We start from the raw sequence: 20,521 nt of genomic DNA, 5'->3' as shown, positions 1-20,521 counted from the left end.
TACAGTTACTTCAATAAGGCAAGAAAAAAAGGAGTGGAATGGACTTAGAAGATCTTTATATCAAAGCCCCACTGGGATTTTCTTAAAACCTCCCTTTTCCTGGGGTCATTGAATCTCTTTATTAAACAATAAAATGGGGTCTACCAGCAAGATGTTCACTAAAAAATCTGCTGACAGAGAGAATGTAAGGAAGATGAAGCCCTCAACTTGTGGCATTTCAAGGGTTCAGGAGTACTCCAAAGAACACTAAATTGTTCATGTGTAGTGAACTGGACAGACACTAAAATGCGACCTGTGCCTTTTAAACAAACAAAAAAACTCACCATGGAGAGTGAAAATAAATATAGTGTGTAAATAAACCAGCCTGAGGCCAAGAGTGCATTGTGGTTCATATTTAAGAAAAAATCGATTTGCAGTAATCAGAGTCCTTTATAAATTTTTTCTTTCTCCGTTTCTTTTTTCCAAATATTGACATATTTTATTATTCAATATCAACAATTACATTGTTTTTTGGAATTATTGATATTTATTTAATTTATTTTTTTATACAGCAGGTTCTTATTAGTTATCTATTATATATATATTACTGTATTTATGTCTTTTCTAGGTTCCACATATATGCGTTAATATACAATATTTGTTTTTCTCTTTCTGACTTACTTCAATCTGTATGATAGTCTCTAGATCCATCCACATCTCTACAAATGACCCAGTACTTGTATATTGAAGAATCCTTGCATCCCTGGGATAAATCCCACTTGATCATTGTGTATGATCCTTTCAATGTGCTGTTGGATTCTGTTTGCTAGTAATTGTTGAGGATTTTTGCATCTATATTCATCAGTGATATTCGTCTGTAATTTTCTGTTTTTTGTAGTATCAAGTATTAGGGTGGTTTTGGTATCAGGGTGATGGTGGCCTCATAGAATGAGTTTGGGAGTGTTCCTTCCTCTGCAATTTTTTGGAAGAGTTTGAGAAGGATGGGTGTTAGCTCTTCTCTAAATGTTTGATAGAATTCACCTGTGTAGCCATATCTGGTCCTGGACTATTGTTTGTTGGAAGATTTTTAATCACAGTTTCAATTTCATTACTTGTGATTGGTGTGCTCATATTTTCTATTTCTTCCTGGTTCAGTCTTGGTTAGTCTCCTTTGGGGTCACTGCTCCTTCCCCTGGGTCCCGATGCACACACTACTTTGTGTGTGCCCTCCAAGAGTGAAGTCTCTGTTTTCCCCCAGTCCTGTCGAAGTCCTGCAATCAAATCCCGTTAGGTTTCATAGTCTGATTCTCTAGGAATTCCTCCTCCCATTGCTGGACCCTCAGGTTGGGAAGCTTGTCGTGGGGCTCAGAACCTTTATTCCAGTGGGTGGACTTCTGTGGTATAAGTTTGTGAGTCACCCACCCAGCAGTTATGGGATTTGATTTTATTGTGATTGCGCCCCTCCTACCTTCTCATTGTGGCTTCTCCTTTGTGTTTGGATGTGGGGTATCTTTTTTGGTGAGTTCCAGTGTCTTCCTGTCGATTATTGTTCAGCAGTTGTGATTCTGGTGTTCTCACAAGAGGGAGTGAGTGCACATCCTTCTACTCCACCAACTTGAACAAATCTTTTTTTTTTTTTTTTTTTTTTTTAATGAAAGCAACCATTCTAGGAAATTACTCTAACACTGCATCTTTCCTTGAAGGAGTACTCTTTGATACTCCTTGGGTTGAAATTAGTTAATGCTATGATGAGTCAGGCTATCTGCTTTTCCCAAAACATCTCCAGGTGCTCTAAGGTTACTGAATGCTTTTCCTTGGGCTCTAAGTTTAGAAACAAAACCAAGCCCTAAAATGAACAGGCATAGAGGCACTGAGATAGTGCAGAATATGAGGGAGTGAAGAAAGCTGGGATGTTGAGTATCACCCAGCCACCGGCTTACATAGGTCACAAGGGTCATACCATCCCAAACCATCCAGAACTGCCAACAAGCAGCCCTCAACTCTAGCCTTTTCCTGGAGTCAAGACCCAACTCATTCCTTCCAGACACCCATGAATCTTGGAGGTGTGACACACCCAGGACAAAGCTGAATCCCGAGAGGTCTGACCTATTAATTCTCCTGCATCAATGTAGCTGCCAAACCACCATCCCTCAGACCCCTGATATCCCTGATGTGTGCCCAAGAGAGAGCCCCTTTCAATGAGTTATCCTCTTAGGAACGCTCATCCTTATACCTGACTCTGTTCCACTCCTCCCTTTTCCCCTTCATTTTTCCTCTGTGACCCCTGGAATCCGATTGCATCATCAACAAAGCCCCAGATACCCCCATCCTCTTCCCTTAGAAAGCTGGCTTTACCCCAGGCACAGTGCTTCCTCTGCAGCTCTCACAAGTGGAGGCTGCCGGGTCAGGTCCTTTCTGTCATACACACCCATTTCCATGGGTCTCAGTTCTCTGTCCTCTGAGACCCAGGCAACATAGCCATTATGGCACACTCTCTACTCCAGCTGTCATCTTCTGACTGGCTGGTCATACCCTTTATTTATTGAAGTCATTGGCGATTGGCCCACAGTATTCCTTTGCATTCCAAATTCTGCCAATAATCTGGCGCATTTGGTGTGTCCATGAGGCTTTTTTTTTTTTTTTTGCGGTACACGGGCCTCTCACTGCCACGGCCTCTCCCGCTGCAGAGCACAGGCTCCGGACACGTAGGCCCACTGGCCATGGCTCACGGGCCCAGCCTTTCTGTGGCATGCGGGATCCTCCCGGATCGGGGCACAAACCTGCGTCCCCCACATCGGCAGGCGGACTCCCAACCACTGTGCCACCAGGGAAGCCCCATGAGGCATTCTTGACCTCTCAGTTCCTTGATTCCATCTCCAATTACGTTTTCCATTCTGTTTCAATCACTCAATCCCATGGTCACTCCCAGACTTTGTCATCGAGAAACCACAGCACCGGGAATTCCCTGGTGGTCCAGTGGTTACGACTTGGCGCTTTCACTGCCATGGCCGGGGTTCGATCCCTGGTCAGGGAACTAAGATCCCTGCAAGCCGCCCAGCGCAGCGAAAGAAAAAGAAAGAAACCACAGCACCTCTGAACCTATGACTTTCTATTCCTCCAATTCTTCTCACTTGGTTACTGTCACTCTATCAGTTTTCCAAAAGTAGAATCCTTCCGGTTTTTTCTGTCTCCTTATTTATCATCCACTAGCTGTCTACTTTTCCTTCTCTACCCAGGAAGGACCATGCTTCATACCGTTAGCCTTTGACCAGTGTCCTCAACTCTATTGCTCCATTACTCTGCTGTTTCATCTGCCTGACAAGACTTGGAACATATACCTTGAATCCAGTTGTCTGCTTTGACCATGCCTTTGGGCTGCTGGACACTGCTGGAGAAAGCCACATACTCACATAGACGCCCTAAATTCAGATTCGGCAACATCAGGTGGGACTTTGGTGTGGCCTGTGATCCTATCACATTCCCCTGACCTGCTTGCTCTTTCTTTCTGAGTCCCCAGAGGGGCTATGTCAAGAATTCTCCTCTCTCCAAACCTCCATGCCTGCCCTCTCTACATTCTCTGTTTGTGATTTTATTTCCCACTTATCAAGGTGAGGGGAAGTAAAAGTTATCAGATGTGAGCAGCCTCAGTTTTCCATGGCAACCTATAAACTTACTTGCATCTTTACCCATCCTGCTTCTTATTATAAAAAAGGTTCTCCTCCCCATCTAAGGCCGATCTCTTGACCTGTGCCCTGGATCCCATCTTCTCCTGACTTCTCACTGACCTCACTCTCAGTTATTCCTTCTCACTCTTATCTTTATAGTCAACCTCTTCCTCCATATTGGCTCCTTCCTTCTCAGGTTAAAAAAAGCCGCATTCCCCTCCATCCACAGCCCTCTCTTCCCCTTGCCAGCTAAACTTCTTGTAGAAGTTGTCTCTACTCACTTTATAAAAATCACTTTCTCCAAGATAAGCAGTGATCTCCATGCATCTAAATTCAAGGGACACTTTTCAGTTCTCTCTTTATTTGACCTTAAGCGGCCTCTGGCATGTCCTCCTTCTGGATACTTTCTCTTTCCTGGGCATCTATGGCACTATCTACATGCTCCTAGATATGCCTATCTACACCAGACCTTTCTCTTGAGCTTCAGACCCAGATAGCTACCTTTTAGTCAGCCCCACCTATAAGTTCCATGGGCATCTTAAACTTAACTAATTTCCTCTTCAAACCCGTATCTCCTCCTGAATTTCCCCTGAGTGGAAAGCACTACCTTGGACTCATTTATGCAGCCAGAAATTTGTGTATCAGCCTGACTACTTTCTTTCCATCATCTCTCATGTCCAACTGTGTCACCATGAACTCTTGATTCTATTTCCCTTATGCTTTTGCTTATCTCCTTCCTCTCTGCCACCATCACACCTCACCTAACCCTGGTGTCTCTGTTTTCATTCTTCCTCTCAAACCATTCCCCACACAGTAGCCATGTGATTGTAACAAGCAAGGAATTTCACAGATACAAGAATCTCCAAACACTCAGGTATGCAAAAACGAAACATTTTTTCCTAGAGTCAATTTAATGTCTGAATCTGAACCTCCAGCCTTCTTCCTGGTAACTTAATCTAGATTCTCTCAAGTAAATTCAGTGATTTGGCAGAAACTGAGATTATATAAGTATTTCAGTTTAGAATTCAATTTCAGACCTTCTTTCCCCTCTTCCTGCCTCTTACTCTTGGGTCTCCTTGGGTTGACTACCCAAGGGAAGTGGAGAAGGGGATGGTGGTTCATGTCTGATTGGTTGCATATGGCGATGGAGTGGGAACTACCCATTTAGTCTCATCTGGGGTGGTCCGCATGCTGGCGCCAGCTGCTAACGCTGCTGTTTTCTAGCCTCTCCACATGAGCAGGGCCCCCTGTGCCCTCTAGGTTTTGGACCCTGCTGGCTCTGATGGGTGGTGATGGGTTGGCTGGGTACACATGCAGGTCCCATGTAGCTTCACCTCTCAAAGGGTCAGCCACTTTCCTGCAACCCCAGCAGGCAATCCAGGAACGTTTCTTCCTTTTGTCCAACACATCCCCTTTCCAAGCCAGGTCATTTCTTCTCCCCTCCCAGCCCGGAGGGAAAAAAATAAATTCACATTTATGCATTTGTGTGAATTGTTTAATCTCTGAATTAAAGTGCAGAACCTTTTTTTTTTTTTTTTTTTTTTTTTTTTTTTTTTTTTTTTTTTTTTTTTTTTTTTTGCGGTACACGGGCCTCTCACTGTTGTGGCCTCTCCCGTTGTGGAGCACAGGCAGAACCTTTTGTATTTGAATTTTGTAGTGTGGAGTCTGGTCTCTCTCAGTAGCAGACTGCCTCCTCAAATGTGCTTTTCACTCTACTAACAAAAGAGTCTGGTGAGTGTGTGTTGGTGAGGTGACAGGTGCAGGCTGGTAACTCAGAGCCCAAGGAGAGAGATGAGCAGAGAGAGTACATTCCATTAATACTTCACATATCATCCTGTCACATATTCTTTCAAAATCATAAATCTTATCAGGTCATTCACCTGCTAAAAGACCGTCTGTAGTTTCCCACTGCTTTTAGAATAAAGTGTAAACTTTTAAACTTGACTTAAAGTTAAGCTCTGTCCCCAGTTTACCTCTCCCACCTTATTTCCCACAATTTCCCCTCTTCTTTCAGTTCCTTGGGCTCACCATCCCCTCTTTTGCCTCTGGACTTTCTCACATTCCTAGAAGATTTTCTCCATCTTTTCCCTACACCTGGCTAATTCCTCCACATTCCTGTGGTCTCCAGTTAAATGCCACCTCCCTAGGGAAATCCTCTTTGACCTCCCTCCTACCCCTGACTTTGATGTGTCCCTTCCAGGCACTCCCATAACCTTCTCATGTCATAGCACTTATCGCATTTTAGTTTGTTTTATTTGTCTGCTCTCCCACTAGACTATAAATGCTTTCAAGGCAAGACTGTGTCTGTCTGGATCACTGTTCACCCTCCAGCACCTAGCATATGCTAGGAGCTCAGTAAATAACTGTTAAATAAGAAATAAGTGAATGAATGAAGAATAATTGAACACAAGCCAGATAAAGGCAAGTCAGCTCCACAAAGAAGAGGTAAGCAATGTAGATTTGACTGAAATTTTTATGAAGAGACAGAGGAGAGGGTTTGAATGGAAGCATTTCTATTCTCCCCTCAGTGTCCTTCTTTGGCTTCCAAATTTTGGGTCTCGCTCTGCTTTGACTCTTCCTTCCTCCCCAGCCACAACTCACCCTTCCCTTCCCTAAGAAACTATCCCTCTGAGAAGACTGTTCGGTATGAATTGGAGAGAGATGAGGCTAGTATCAAGTGAATGCCATTTAGGAGACAATTGAAAAAGACCAGGCAGAGATGGTGAAGGCCTGAACTAAGAAAATGACAAAATAAAGAGGAGAGGGTGAGTTTAGGAAATGTTTTGGAGGGAAGATAAACAGGATGTGGTTACTGATTAGGTTGGGGTAGAAGAGAAAAGAAAGAAGAATATAAGGTACATCCCAGGTATTGGTGTATGTGAAAGAAAGAGAAAGTGAGAGGAAGGAAGGGAAGAAGGGAGGTAGGGAAGGGAAGGAAAGAAATGATTGGAAGACAGTCAGTGAAAGTGTAGAATTGAGAATGCCATAGGATTAGATTTATTACCAAGAGAAGTAAGAGAGGGAATTAAGCAAGGAAGGACAACTATAAGAATTATTACCTCTTGAGAGTATAACTGAAGTAACAGACCAAAATTGCTGTTGGCACTAGTCCACATAATTGTATGATTTTCTTTAATAACTTGGATTATTAATGGTAAGAGCTGAGAAAATTGGTGGTAGATTGATCCAAGACTTGGAATTTGCTGGGAAGATCTGATGGGGCAGAAGGACCAAGGGGCAAGGGGATTGATGATGCCATGAAAAAACATTCAAAGTGACGGGCAATGGCACCTAGGCTCAATAGTGATAGAAGTGAGCCAGGAAGGCGCTGATAGACTGCGGGGGGTGGGGAGGAGTAGAAGAGGGCCCAAGGAATTGGATGTTTTGATGTAAAGAAGAGTAAGTAAAAAAAACAGCATGCTAAGAAACAAAGGATATAGAACAGAGAAGGGACCATGTATGTTTGCAGGGAGTAGGAATCCACAGACTACAGGACCCAAGAAGAAAACAAACATAGAAAGGAAAGGGTTCCCTTCTTCCTCTGAAATGAGAGGGAAGGAGAAAAGGAAATATCTTGTTTAAATATTTCTTAGCAGAGAAAAATCAGAAAGAGGAAGCTGACATTGTAGAATCTTGATCTCTTCTGTCAAGCAAGATGGGAGTGATATTGCAGGAGGTGGGACTGCAGGAAAGATCAAGAAAATGTGGTGGGGAAACACCTGTCCTGATTGAAAAAATCAGACAATTGCCTGTTGGTAGTGAGGGCTCAGCTGGAACAGTCAGCTGACACTGGCTTGGATCAGATTTCTGAATTGTCCGCAGCAACACCTTCTGCTTTACAGCAGAAACAGAAAGCACGTGGTAGATTTCATTTGGCATGGAGAGTACAAAGATAGGAGTGGATGAAGGACCAAGGGGATAAGGGCACTTATCAGGATTATTGCTGAAATCATCAGCACTGGTAACAAGCTGAGAGGAAGACAAGCAGGGCTGACGGGTCCTTGGTGCTATGAGAACACCGGTGGTGAGGTAGCAGGGCTCTCACTACAAGGACAAACAGAGAGTTCAGTGGCCCTGATAAAAATAACACCAGAATCTCCCAGACATTTTCCCCATAAAATAAAAAGGTGAATGCCCCTTTAAATCATTAACTAAACCAGCATTCAAATCTGGGCAGACTCTCCCAGGTTGGGCTGTTCTGCTTTGCCAGGAATCAATAAGCTTCTGTGAACCCTCCAGGGCAAGTGAGGCATGATCCATCTTCCCTGTCTGAACAAGCTTGATCTGGCCTCCCTCCTCCTGCTAAAGCAGGCCTGAGGTATGTGCCAGGATTCTGTGTTTTAGGCTAATTATCACATTCCAGAATGGTCTGGACTCCTGCTGATATAGCTTTTCAGCTTTTAGAGGGCCCTGCTCTAACCCTCCCTGGCTGTACCCCTCTCAGAACCCACATTGATTCCCTCTAGACCACACTCTGGGTACCTTGGACCATTTCAGAATTCCTTGCCCAAATGCCCCAAGCTCACTTTCAAGGCCTGCCTACACTTCCTTCCTGGTCCCATCCTCTCAAGGACAGACCATGCCACTAGTACACTCCTCAGCCTGAAGGTCACCAGGGGATGTGCACAGTGTGGATGTTTGGGCCGGGGCATATACACTTCTGCAGGAGGGGCCCTTCTCCATCAGAGCCAGGGGTGGGAAGAGAAGAGGGGCAGCTTCAGCCTGGGGCCCAGCTCACCCCGTGCCTCCATGTCCTATTGCAGGACTCCAAGGAGTTCAAGAATTATACATTCAGACTTGGTCTTCAGATCATTAGGAAGATAGAGTTATCAAATTAGGAAAATAGAACATATTTTATTTATAATTTTACATAGTTAGACATGGGATGCAGACCTCCATTTGTACTTTCCCTTGGTTTCACAAATGTCAGAGGTAGTCCTGGCTCCGACAATGTATTATTTGCCCATTGTGAAGAACAGCTCTTCAAAATTACTATTCTAAGTTTATTTGACATCTAGTTAGGTCCAAATCATATCCCAGGATGGTGAAAAATAAAAATCCATTTAAAATCCTGTCAGGATTTCTAAAAAGTTTTGGTAGCCTCAGCCCTTTCTCTAATTTTTCTTTTTTTTAAATTAATTAACATTTATTTATTTTTGGCTGCATTGGGTCTTCATTGCTGCACCTGGGCTTTCTCTAGTTGAGGTGAGCAGGGGCTACTGTTCGTTGCAGTGCGTGGGCTTCTCATTGTGGTGGCTTCTCTTGTTGCAGAGCACAGGCTCTAGGCACGCAGGCTTCAGTATTTGTGGTACACGGGCTCAGTAGTTGTGGCTCGTGGGCTGTAGAGCGCAGGCTCAGGAGTTGTGGTGCATGGGCTTAGTTGCTCTGTGCCATGTGGGATCTTCCCGGACCAGGGCTTGAACCCATGTCCCCTGCATTGGCAGGAGGATTCTTAACCACTGCGCCACCAGGGAAGTCCCTTAGCTTAATGTTTTCAAGGTTCATTCATATTTCAGTATGTATCAGCACTTCCTTTTTATTGCTGAATAATATTCCATTGTATGAATATAACATACTTTATTTATCCATTTATCTGTTGATGGAACTTGAGCTGTTTCTACTTTTTAGATGTTATGAATAGTGCTATTATGAACATTTGTGTACAAGTTTTTGTGTGGACATTTGATTTCATTTACCTTGGGTTATATACCTAAAAAGGGAATTGTTGGATCACAGGGTAACTCTATGTTTAGCCTTTTGAGAAAGCCAGACTGTTTTCCTAATTGGCTAACATTTTACATTTCCACTAGCAATGCATGAAGGTTCGAATTTCTCCAGTCCCTCACCAACACTTGTTATTATCTGTCTTTTTTATTATAGCCATCCTAGAGGGTGTGAGGGAAATCACTGTGATTGTGATTGCCATTTTCCTGAAGGCTAATGATATTGTGCATTTTTCATGTGCTTATTGGCCATTTGTATATCTTCTTTGGAGAAATGTATATTCAGATCTTTTGCCTGTTCTTAAATTGGGTTGTCTTTTTATTGTTGCGTTTAAATTTTTTTATGTATTCTAGATACAAATCTCATATCAGATATATGATTTGCAAATCTTTTCTTGCCTTCTATAGGTTTCTTGCTGGTGTCCTTTGAAACACAAAAGTTTTCAATTTTGATGAAGTCAAATTTATCTGTTTTCTTTTTTTGCTTGTACTTTTGGTGTTATATCTAATGAGCCGTTGACTAAAGTTACAGATTTATGCCTGGGTTTCCTTCTAAACTTTTATAGGTTTAGCTTTTGCATTTCAGTCTTTGCTTTTGGGGGGTTAATTTTTGTATTTGGTGCGAGGTAAAGGTCTAATTATATCCTTTTGCATGTGATATCCAGTTGTCCCAAACCTTTTGTTGAAAAGACTATTCTTTCCTCATTGGATTATCTTGGAACCCTTGTCAAAAAACCAACTAACCATAAAAAATAAAAATTAAAATACCCAACTGACCATAAGTGTGTGTAAGAGTTTTTATAATACGTTTTTTCCTAATATCTATAATTTCTTTTCTAAAAGGATAAGTAATAGGTCACATCTCTGGTTACTATGACACTTTTAAATCAAAAAGTTCAGAATAGAAGCATTTTAACAATTGTTTTGTTCCCCTAGAGCCATTTAGAAAATTCTACTTGCAGCTAAAACGTTCTTTCCCATTAGAGGTATTTCACCCAGATAGAAAACAGAAAACTAGATAAACTGGGAAACTGAGGTCACACAAAGGATTTCCTTAATCTCTTGGGTACGTGTTCTAATTTCTCCCTTTTTGCCCTCTTTTTTTTCTTTTATCCAGAAGAGTAATATTAACTTTTTAATAAAATTCATAGCGATCAATCAGTTATCTAGTGTTCAGGCCCAGAATATATTTCTTGGCTAAAAGATCTCTACCCCACTTCCACATGTGGAAAGAAATAAAACATGGGACTCTAATCTCATAAATGAGTAACAAGGGTTGTTTCCTCAAATGAGACAAGGATTTAGGATGAGAACATGTTTTGAATTGAGATGGTTTTCATAAATCTGATTAGCTCTGATTGTAGGCTTATTTTATTGTTCACTGTATTTTGTTCCCATTTATAGTAATCAATAATAGATTTAATTGTGCTCTATCATTTATATCATTAATATTTCCCCTAGGTTTGAGTGCTGTGAAGTTCTCCTTTAAACTTGTATGGGGATTAAACTTGGCAGTGATTTAAAGTAATTAATTCATATGTCAGTTGTTAGCAAGGTCCAGTAATTAAAGTCTACTTTAGAGTAAGTTATTAACTCTCCAATAAAAAAAAAGCACTTTATCAACTTATCAGTTTTAGCTATTTATTCTGGTTGACAGACGAGATAGGGAAGTTATTGACTGCACATAATCACCTCTGTACTTTCACCAGTAAGCACTGGGGTCAAATGGAAGTCTAGGTTGTTCAAGGTCATAATTTAAATATAGAATAAGCCAGTTCAGATTGCTGGGGTGGGGGAAGATGCCCTTGGATCTTGTCACCTTTGCAATACTGTCTCCTGAAATTTTGCAAAGTCCGTTTTTACTCTGTTCACAATTTTCAAATTTCTAAAGTAAAAACCTAGACCGAGTATTTCATATTGAGGTCAGATATTAAATTGCTTTACTTTTATGTTTTATTTGCAATATTATTAACTATAGTCACCATGCTGTACATTACATACCCATGACTAATTTATTTTATAAGTGGAGGCTTGTACCTTTTGACTCCCGTTGTATAATACTTTTAAAAACTAATATAATATAAAAAAACTAATATATGTCAGTTATAGCTCAACTTTTTAAAAAGGTAAAATTAAAAAAAATTTTTAAACCTTTAGATGCTCTCCTTGTGAACAGGCTAGGGGGAAGAATTCTAGTTAAGTGTAATACCTGGGACACAACAGGTGCAGGCCTTTTATTTGCAGGCCTAAACTAGCCACATTTTTCCATCTCATGATAGCAAGGTTCCTTCTTTTTTTTTTTAACATCTTTATTGGAGTATAATTGCTTTACAATGGTGTGTTAGTTTCTGCTTTATAACAAAGTGAATCATCTATACATATACATATGTTCCCATATCTCTTCCCTCTTGCGTCTCCCTCCCTCCCACCCTCCCTATCCCACCCCTCCAGGCGGTCACAAAGCACCTCCCTGTGCTATGCGGCTGCTTCCCACTAGCTATCTACCTTATGTTTGGTAGTGTATATATGTCCATGCCTCTCTCTCACTTTGTCACAGCTTACCCTTCCCCCTCCCCATATCCTCAAGTCCATTCTCTAGTAGGTCTGTGTCTTTATTCCTGTCTTACCGCTAGGTTCTTCATGACATTTTTTTTTCTTAAATTCCATATATATGTGTTAGCATATGGTATTTGTCTTTCTCTTTCTGACTTACTTCACCCTGTATGACAGACTCTAGGTCTATCCACCTCATTACAAATAGCTCAATTTCGTTTCTTTTTATGGATGAGTAATATTCCATTGTATATATGTGCCACATCTTCTTTAGAGGGTGTGGAGAAAAGGGAACACTCTTGCACTGCTGGTGGGAATGTGAATTGGTACAGCCACTATGGAGAACAGTATGGAGGTTCCTTAAAAAACTACAAATAGAGCTACCATATGACCAGCAATCCCACTACTGGGCATATACCCTGAGAAAACCATAATTCAAAAAGTCATGTACCAAAATGTTCATTGCAGCACTATTTACAATAGCCCGGAGATGGAAGCAAGGTTCCTTTTATTCTGCTTTGCTTCTTGGCCTGACATTTGGTTACATTTATTCAGCTTGAGGGCAACCATAATGGGCCCTTTGCTTTCCCTTGGTTGGCTTGTGATGAACTACTACCAAGGTCAGTTCAGGTCTAACTCTGTATGTGGTCAGCCATGACTACAATAGTGGTTCCCAAGCCCAGCTGATCATCAGACTATCTGGGGTGGTATTTAAAGAGCTTTTTAGGCCTCATCCCAAACGTACTGAATCTGGATCTCTAGGGTAGGGCTGATGAATCTGTATGTTTCAAATCTTCCCAAGGTGATTCTGATATTCAGCCAAGTTTGGGACGTGGTCCAGGACCCTCTCCAGGTAATTAAAGATCCCATGAGTGTGGCCTCAGGGCATTGCCTCTGAGAAACTGCCATCTACTTACCAGAAGATTCTAAAAAGACCAGAGGTTCCTGTTTGCAGTCTGCCCTTAATGACTATCCACTACCTTGGTGAAGAATTCAGTGTTCTTTCTCTGTCACTCTCACTCCCTCAGGCTGTCCTTGTGACTTATTTACTCTTTCAAGCTGCCCAGCAATGGTGCTGGTGAGAATAAGATAGGTTTTGGTCTTAGAGACTTGACATGGCCTCTTGGCTCAGCCTCCTCTATGGGTGCCATTTGCCTCATCTGTACAGTGGAGATAATATTGTCCTCTCAAGGATGTTATGAAGACCAGAAGAATGTATTAATATTACACCCTGCACTAGGCATTATAGCTTGTTTGGTTTTACTTATCCACCTCTATGAATATGTTGGGTAAATGAAGCTTGGTCATCAGTTTTCCCTGATTGTAGCCCCTGGATTGCTCTATGCAGTGTTTCTCAAAGTAAGGAACATAGATCACCTGCATCTGAATAGGAGGGAGAGAGGAGAGAAATCTGCTCGTATGTAACTGTAACTTTCTGCATTTTTGAATTTTTTATTGCAGTATAACATACACATAGCAAAGTGTATTTATTATAAGTGAACAGCTCAGTGAATTTTCATAAACTGAAGACACTCATGAAACCAACACCCAGATCAAGAAATAAAACATGACCAGAACCCCAGAAGCCCTCTGCACTCGAACTTTGAGAACCAGTGTCATAGGAAGAGCCGAGCTGGGGAACTCCCCTTTGCCACAGTCCTGCTCCTTTCTCACGAGCCAAATCTGCGTGCCGTGCGAGCCCTCCCCAATCTGAGAGCCTGTGGCCTCACATGCACCCTTAATAGTGATGAGACTTCCTTTGTCAGAAGGGTCACAAAGGATGTTTCCATCATTTATATTCTTGCATACACCCTAAACTGCTTGCAGTAAATGAATTCAGGTCCTAGCCAACAAGGAGTGGAGATCACTCATTGTCTGAAAGCATCAACTTATTACAACACTCCAGCATTTTCTCACGGAAGGGTGAATGAGGTAGATTCTAGTGTAATTACCTTTGTGTAATTGAAAACTAAATCACTGTTGACTGCATAGTTTAAATATCCATTTAAATACTTTCATTTCATTGCACTTATTTTTGCAGGACATGCTACTACCAAATAGGCTATTAATTTTTCTAGTGGATTAAAATCTGCATGGGAACATTAAAAACTAACCCAGCTCAAATAGATGCCCTCTTCTTCCAGAAATCATTAGAGAGAGCTTGTCTTTTTCTTTAATCCAGCTATTCAAAATAATCTATTAGACTAAGACCTGTAATAATACAGGTCTTGCCCAAAAGAGATCAGGTTTTTCTATGCAATATAATTTAGGCAAGATTTTAAATAATAGAACAAGAGCCCATGGTGCTTTTGCCTGTATCTCCTCAAATTTTAACGTGCACACCAATTACCTGGGGGTCTTGTTAAAATGCAGATTCTGATTTCGTGTGTCTTGAGGCCTGAGATTCTGCGTTTCTAACAGTTTCCCAGCTGGGGCTGATGCTGCTGGTCTGAGGGCCACACCTTGAGCAGCAAGAGTATTCAGAATAAGCCCTGACTAGAAGCCTGGGTACATATCTGAGCTTCAGTTTCCTCGTATATATAGACAATTTCTAAGTCCCTTCTAACTGTACAATTCCACAATTCAATAATCTCTCTTCACTTATTAGCTCATTTTTCTTTAGGCTGCTGATTCTCATTGTTTATGCTGTTTAAGCTGTTGTATTAGGTATTGTGTATTGGAGGGCCAGGTAAAAACTCTTACTTATGGCTGAAAAGTTTTATTTTTCAATCTTCTACAAGTCTACCTCAATCCATGGAAAATTTTGGCTAATAATAACATGATACTGGCCTTGGACCATAAGCTAAACTTGAGTCAGCAATGCAGGGCTTTGGATAGATAAGCCAGTGTGAACCTGGGAGTATAATCAAAAGAAAGGGACAGCTAGGGCTTCCCTGGTGGCACAGTGGTTAAAAGTCCACCTGCCAATGCAGGGCACACAGGTTTGAGCCCTGGTCCAGGAGGACCCCACATGCCACGGAGCAACTAAGTCCATGTGCCACAACTACTGAGCTACTGAGCCTGTGCTTTAGAGCCCACAAGCCACAACTACTGAGCCCCTGTGCCACAACTACTGAAGCCCACGTGCCTAGAGCCCTTGCTCCTCAACAAGAGAAGCCACCGCAATGAGAAGCCTGTGCACCGCAACAAAGATTATCCCCAGCTCACCACAACCAGAGAAAAGCCCGCACACCGCAACGAAGACCCAACGTAGCCAAAGATAAAATAAAATAAGTTAAATTAAAAAAAAAAAAGAAAGCTATGGAGACCACTGCCAATACCACAGCCAGTTCTTACCAATGGAGGTGGTGACAACGTGGAGGCAGAGAAAGTCTAGCCACTGAAAATTATTTCTAATACAGCATACACATCAGCAACTAACAGGGAAAACTAACAGGCAGGGAAAATAGCACCCATCTTCCTTTTACATTCTACATCTCACTTCATTATATCTGACTGGCAAAATCTAGTTTATATAGTCATAGTTTTTTAGCTATAAGTCAATATTTATTGACGTATAACATACACACAGAAAAATGCACAAATCACAATTAGTCAGCTTGATGAACTTTCCTAAAGTGAACATACCCATGTAACCAGCACCCAGATGAGGAGATGGAAATTCCTAGCACCCAGAAGCACCCCTTATGCTCTTTTCTAAGCATTATCCTCCCTGAAGTTAACTGCAATCTTGGCTTCTAACATCATAGAGCAATTTTGCCTATTTTTGAACCTTATACAAAGTGGAATAATATGATATGTACTCTTTTATAACTGACTTTTTTCACTCAGCATTATTTTTGTGAGATTTATCCATGTTGCGTGTAGCAATTGTACCTTCATTTTCATTGCTGTATTGTGTTCCATTGGCTGAATATAACAACATTTATGTATTCTACTGCAGATGGACATTTGGATTGTTTCCAGTTTGGTTATTACAAATAGTGCTGCTATGAAAATAACATATGTACACATTTCAGTTAGATATATAAGAATGGAATTTCTGGGTTATAGGAGATACATACACTTAGCTCAAGTATATATTGCCAAACCGTTTTCCAAAGTAATGGATGTGCCACATCCTTACCAAAATTTATATTTTCCATCTTTTACATTTTAGCCATTCTGTTGAAAGGCTAATGCGATGTATGGAAATCATATTGTGGTTTTAGTTTTTATTTACCTGCTGTCTAACAAGTGAAGCACCTTTTCTTATATTTATTGGCCATTTGGATATCCTCTTCCATGAAGCGCCTGTCCAAGTCTTTCATCCAATTTTCTGTTGGCTTGTCTGACTTTTTCTTGTTCTTTGTGGTTCTTTATTCTGAATATGAGTCTTTTGTTGGGTATATGCATCGGGAACACCTTTTGCCTCTCTGCAGCTTGTTTTTTCACTCCTTTAGTAGTGTCTTTTGATGAAGATGTTCATAATTTTGATGTAGTTCAGTTCATCAGAGGTTTTCCTTTATGGTCTAGTTTGTGAGTATCCAGTTTAAGACTGCTGACTCCAAGGTCGTAAAGGTATTCTCCTATGTTTCCTTGTGAAAGCTTGTTTTACTGTTGACATTTAGATTTATAATTCATCCGATACTGATTTCTGTATATGATGAAAAGTAGGAAATATAGTTTTGAGACTTCCAACTCCTATAACGCTGTGCAATGGGGTAGCTATAGAAGTTGGTGAAATGAAGCTGAGTGCCAAGAGGCTATATCTAACACAGTTAACCTAGGCCAGTTTTTATACCGTAAAACATGGAGCTACAAACCATGAATTTTACTGAACCTCTTTTCAATATGACTTTCTGTGATAGCGATTTTCCATATTCCACACCTCCCTAATGGCAACAGTCCACTTCAAGCACTTGCTTCGCCTTTTCTTCCTTACCCTACCTCTTGGAATGTCATCATTTTTGCAAGAGCACTGTGTTCTTTTTAAAAACTTATAGCAAGAATTGATCTGCTTTCAAATAAATGAAAAGAAGCCCAAGGTTAGACTTGGTGAGTAAATGTGAATGTTAGAATACTTTTAAAGATTTGTAGTTTTATTATCCAATCTAAGAAAGTGTGGTCACATATGGAATATTGTTCTAAAAGGCTTGAGGACGTGGAAACAACCTCAGTGTCCATCAGTGGATGAATGGATAAAGAAGTTGTGAGATATATTATATATATGTGTGTGTTTGTGTGTGCGTGTGTGTATATATATATGTATATATACAGCAGAATATTATTCAGCCATAAGAAAGAGGAAATCCTGCCATGTACAATAATATGGACCTTGAAGGCTTTGTGGTAAGTAAAATATGTCAGAGAGAGACAAAACTGTATGATCTCACTTGTATGTGGAATCTTAAAAAAAAAAAAAAAAACCTCTTAGAAATAGAGATCAGACTTGTGGTTACCAGAACAGGTTGAGCGGGGGGAGGAGAAATTTAAGGAAGGTGGTCAAAAGGTACAAATTTTCAGTTATAAGATAAATAAGTATGAGGGATGTAATGTACAATATGATGACTATAGTTAACCCTGCTGTATAATATATAGGAAAATAGTTAAGAGAGTAAATTCTAAGAGTTTTTGTCACAAGGAAAATAAGTTTGTTTCTGCTTTTTCCCTTGATTGTATCTACATGAGATGATGCATACTGACTAAACGTATTGTGGTAATCATTTCGCAATATATGTAAGTCAAACCATCATGCATTACACCTTAAACTTGTACAGATATATGTCATTATATCTCAATAAAACTGGAAAAAGTAAATAAAAGGCTTGAGGGAAAAGCGAGTTCTCCTAGGTGGGTTAAACAAGCTCCATCACCCTACCTCTCCCCACTTAGAGGCACAACCACTTCAGGCAATTTTTTTCATGTGGAACAACTGATGCCTCAATCTGATGTAAGGTATTATACAAAGGAGGTTTTGAAACAAACTCCCTACAACCAGATTTCTCTGTATAGGATCCTCCTTTAGAAATTACGGGGTGGTCCCTAGAACAAAAAAATGCATCCAGAGCAAAATTCTTCTCAACTGCCTTGCGCCTGAATCCCTGCTCTTTCCTTTTACATTTCAATATATCCTTTGGTTCCCTAATAATAATAGCTGAAGTGGGTTGTGAAATATGACTTTTTTATTATTCAGCTCAATTTTTATTTCATGTCCCTATATCTCTGGGTCCTTAGGAAAATAACACTGGTCATTTCAGGTCATACTGAAATGGTCATTTCCAAGCCATGCTATACAATTTCAGGATCTTACATAGTGCCAAGGCTTCTGGAACAGGGTGAGTGTCTTAGCTGGTCCTTAATTAGTTCACAGTGATAAGGCCAAGACTGATATACATTGTAGGGGTCCCCTGGCCCCTTTATGTCTGTTATTTCTGGGTTCCTTAGAGATCTGACCATCTGCACAGATGCACCTGGCAGCAATTGCCCCTCGGTTCTCCCAATTCTTATTTGCCAGGCACTCTTCTAATTATTCTATATGTATTGTCCTACTTAATTTCCATAATAACCCTATATGGTAATTGCTATTATTATCTACATTTTATAAATGAGGACATTGAGGTGAGATAACATGCCTAAAGCCCTCGCTTCTCGTTAGTGGTGAAGCTTTTGCTGTGGATCGATTCCCTTTATTCTTTCGTGTGAATGCTCATTAATAATCCATTTGCCCACCCTTGCTTTGCCTCTCAGATCTTAGACAAACCTCTTATTATCATCTCCACTTGCCTCCAGAATTTTTCTTTGCAAAGATCCATCACACCAAGGTTTGCCAGTCATCTTGGTTAATCTTCTTATTCAATTTATGAAGCGAGTATTTGTAGGCACCAGCTATGTGTCCAACACAAGTTCTGATGACTGAATGGGATAGGGAGGAAAGAAATACAAGAGTCCCTTTCATAGGAAACACAAACGGAATTTAACTTAATTAGAAAGAAACCTAAGTGCTTCAATCACTAACCATTGATTTGACACTTGGAACTCAGATATATGAACAGCCATTGTTGTTGTTGTTGTTGTTGTTGTTGTTTTTTTACGGTACGTGGGCCTCTCACTGTTGTGGCCTCTCCCGTTGCAGAGCACAGGCTCCGGACGCGCAGACTCAGTGGCCATGGCTCACGGGCCCAGCCGCTCCGCGGCATGTGGGATCTTCCCAGACCACGGCACGAACCCGCGTCCCCTGCATCGGCAGGCGGACTCTCAACCACTGCGCCACCAGGGAAGCCCCGCTATTGTTGTTTTTGATGGCCCTTTCATCTGGGTCATTTCCCAGAAGTAGCCTATGTTTCCTCTTATGCTCATCTGAGAACTACTGATCCTTCCGAGGGGCCCACCTCCACCCACAGTCCCCCTCAGGGTTCAGTGGGTCTCAAGTGTCAATTTCCCAGCGTTCACTCACGCTTCCACAGGGATTAGGATAAGGATGGAATCTTTGGGAAACTGAAAGTGCCATTTTAGACTCAACATAGTTTATTTTTTAAAAGATTTTTTTGATGTGGACCACTTTTTTTTTTTTTTTTGCAGTACGCGGGCCTCTCACTGTTGTGGCCTCTCCCGTTGCGGAGCACAGGCTCCGGACGCGCAGGCTCAGCGGCCATGGCTCACGGACCCAGCCGCTCCGCGGCATGTGGGATCTTTCTGGACCGGGGCACGAACCCGTGTCCCCTGCATCGGCAGGCGGACTCTCAACCACTGCGCATGTGGACCATTTTTAAAGTCTTTATTGAGTTTTTTACAACATTGCTTCTGTTTCATGTTTTGGCCTTTTGGACATGAGGCATGTGGGATCCTACCTCCCTGGAAGGTGAAGTCCCAACCACTGGACCGCCAGGGAAGTCCCGTAGACTCAATATAGTCTTGACAGATTTTATGGATGAACCTGGTACCTAGTCACTAAATATAAGGTTTTTATGGAAAAATATCTACATGTTCCCCAAAAGTCTACAGTCCTTGATTATGAACCATGTTACATTCTTTGCATTTCTTGGGTACCTTAACTGGTAAACCTGACCGTTTTAAGTGGAATGTCTGGTGTTTTCTCTATTCTTTACTCTTTCAGAATGAGGTAGATGTCTCTGTCCTGATACCAGTTCTCAACTTGAGCAAATTAGTGCCTCTAGCCACTTCAGAGAAAACAGATCTCTGGTAGGGATCATTTAAGACATTACAGCAGTGTTTTACAAAGTTCTAATTACCCTGTTTATCTGGAATCTCCTGAAAATTAATCCCTAATTAGCTGAATGTAAGATGACCTACTGTGGGAACTAGTTTTACTGGAACATTTCATCCTAGATTTCTGTGACCACGAGTTTAGTCGTAGAGAAAAGTAAATTGGCATCACTTTCTCCATTTCCTCATGTAGTAATTAACAAATGTAGGAGCCTGATCAAACAGTCCATGGTCCTGATGGAGGCAGAATGTCATGGCTTTGTAAGAAGAAACATAAAATCCCTAACCCTAGAGAGTGATCAGTTTATCTTGTTTCTTCCTCCTTAGATTAAGAGCAATTTCGGTAGGATGAGATCCCTGGGCACAGCACCTGCAGGAAGGAGAGAGGACTGAAATGGAAGATAACTCCAAGCTTTGTCTTGAGGAATTTTTAAA

General features: G+C 41.2%; 1 protein-coding gene across 1 annotated transcript in view; it reads left to right on the top strand.

Moving 5' to 3' along the window:
• The first annotated feature begins 3,208 nt into the window (after positions 1-3,208).
• The window catches only part of NFE2L2 (NFE2 like bZIP transcription factor 2), a 102,228-nt gene continuing 84,915 nt past the window's right edge, over positions 3,209-20,521 (top strand). The window contains exon 1 of the mRNA XM_024732874.1: positions 3,209-3,423. The gene's annotated coding sequence lies outside the window, so the exon portion shown is untranslated. The remainder of the gene's footprint in view (positions 3,424-20,521) is intronic.

Source organism: Neophocaena asiaeorientalis, unplaced genomic scaffold, assembly GCF_003031525.2.
Source record: "Neophocaena asiaeorientalis asiaeorientalis breed wild unplaced genomic scaffold, Neophocaena_asiaeorientalis_V1.1 scaffold96, whole genome shotgun sequence".
NCBI classification, from domain to species: Eukaryota; Metazoa; Chordata; class Mammalia; order Artiodactyla; family Phocoenidae; genus Neophocaena; species Neophocaena asiaeorientalis.
The sequence above is the reverse complement of the archived record's forward strand: the minus strand, read 5'-3'. Positions and strand labels throughout refer to the sequence as shown.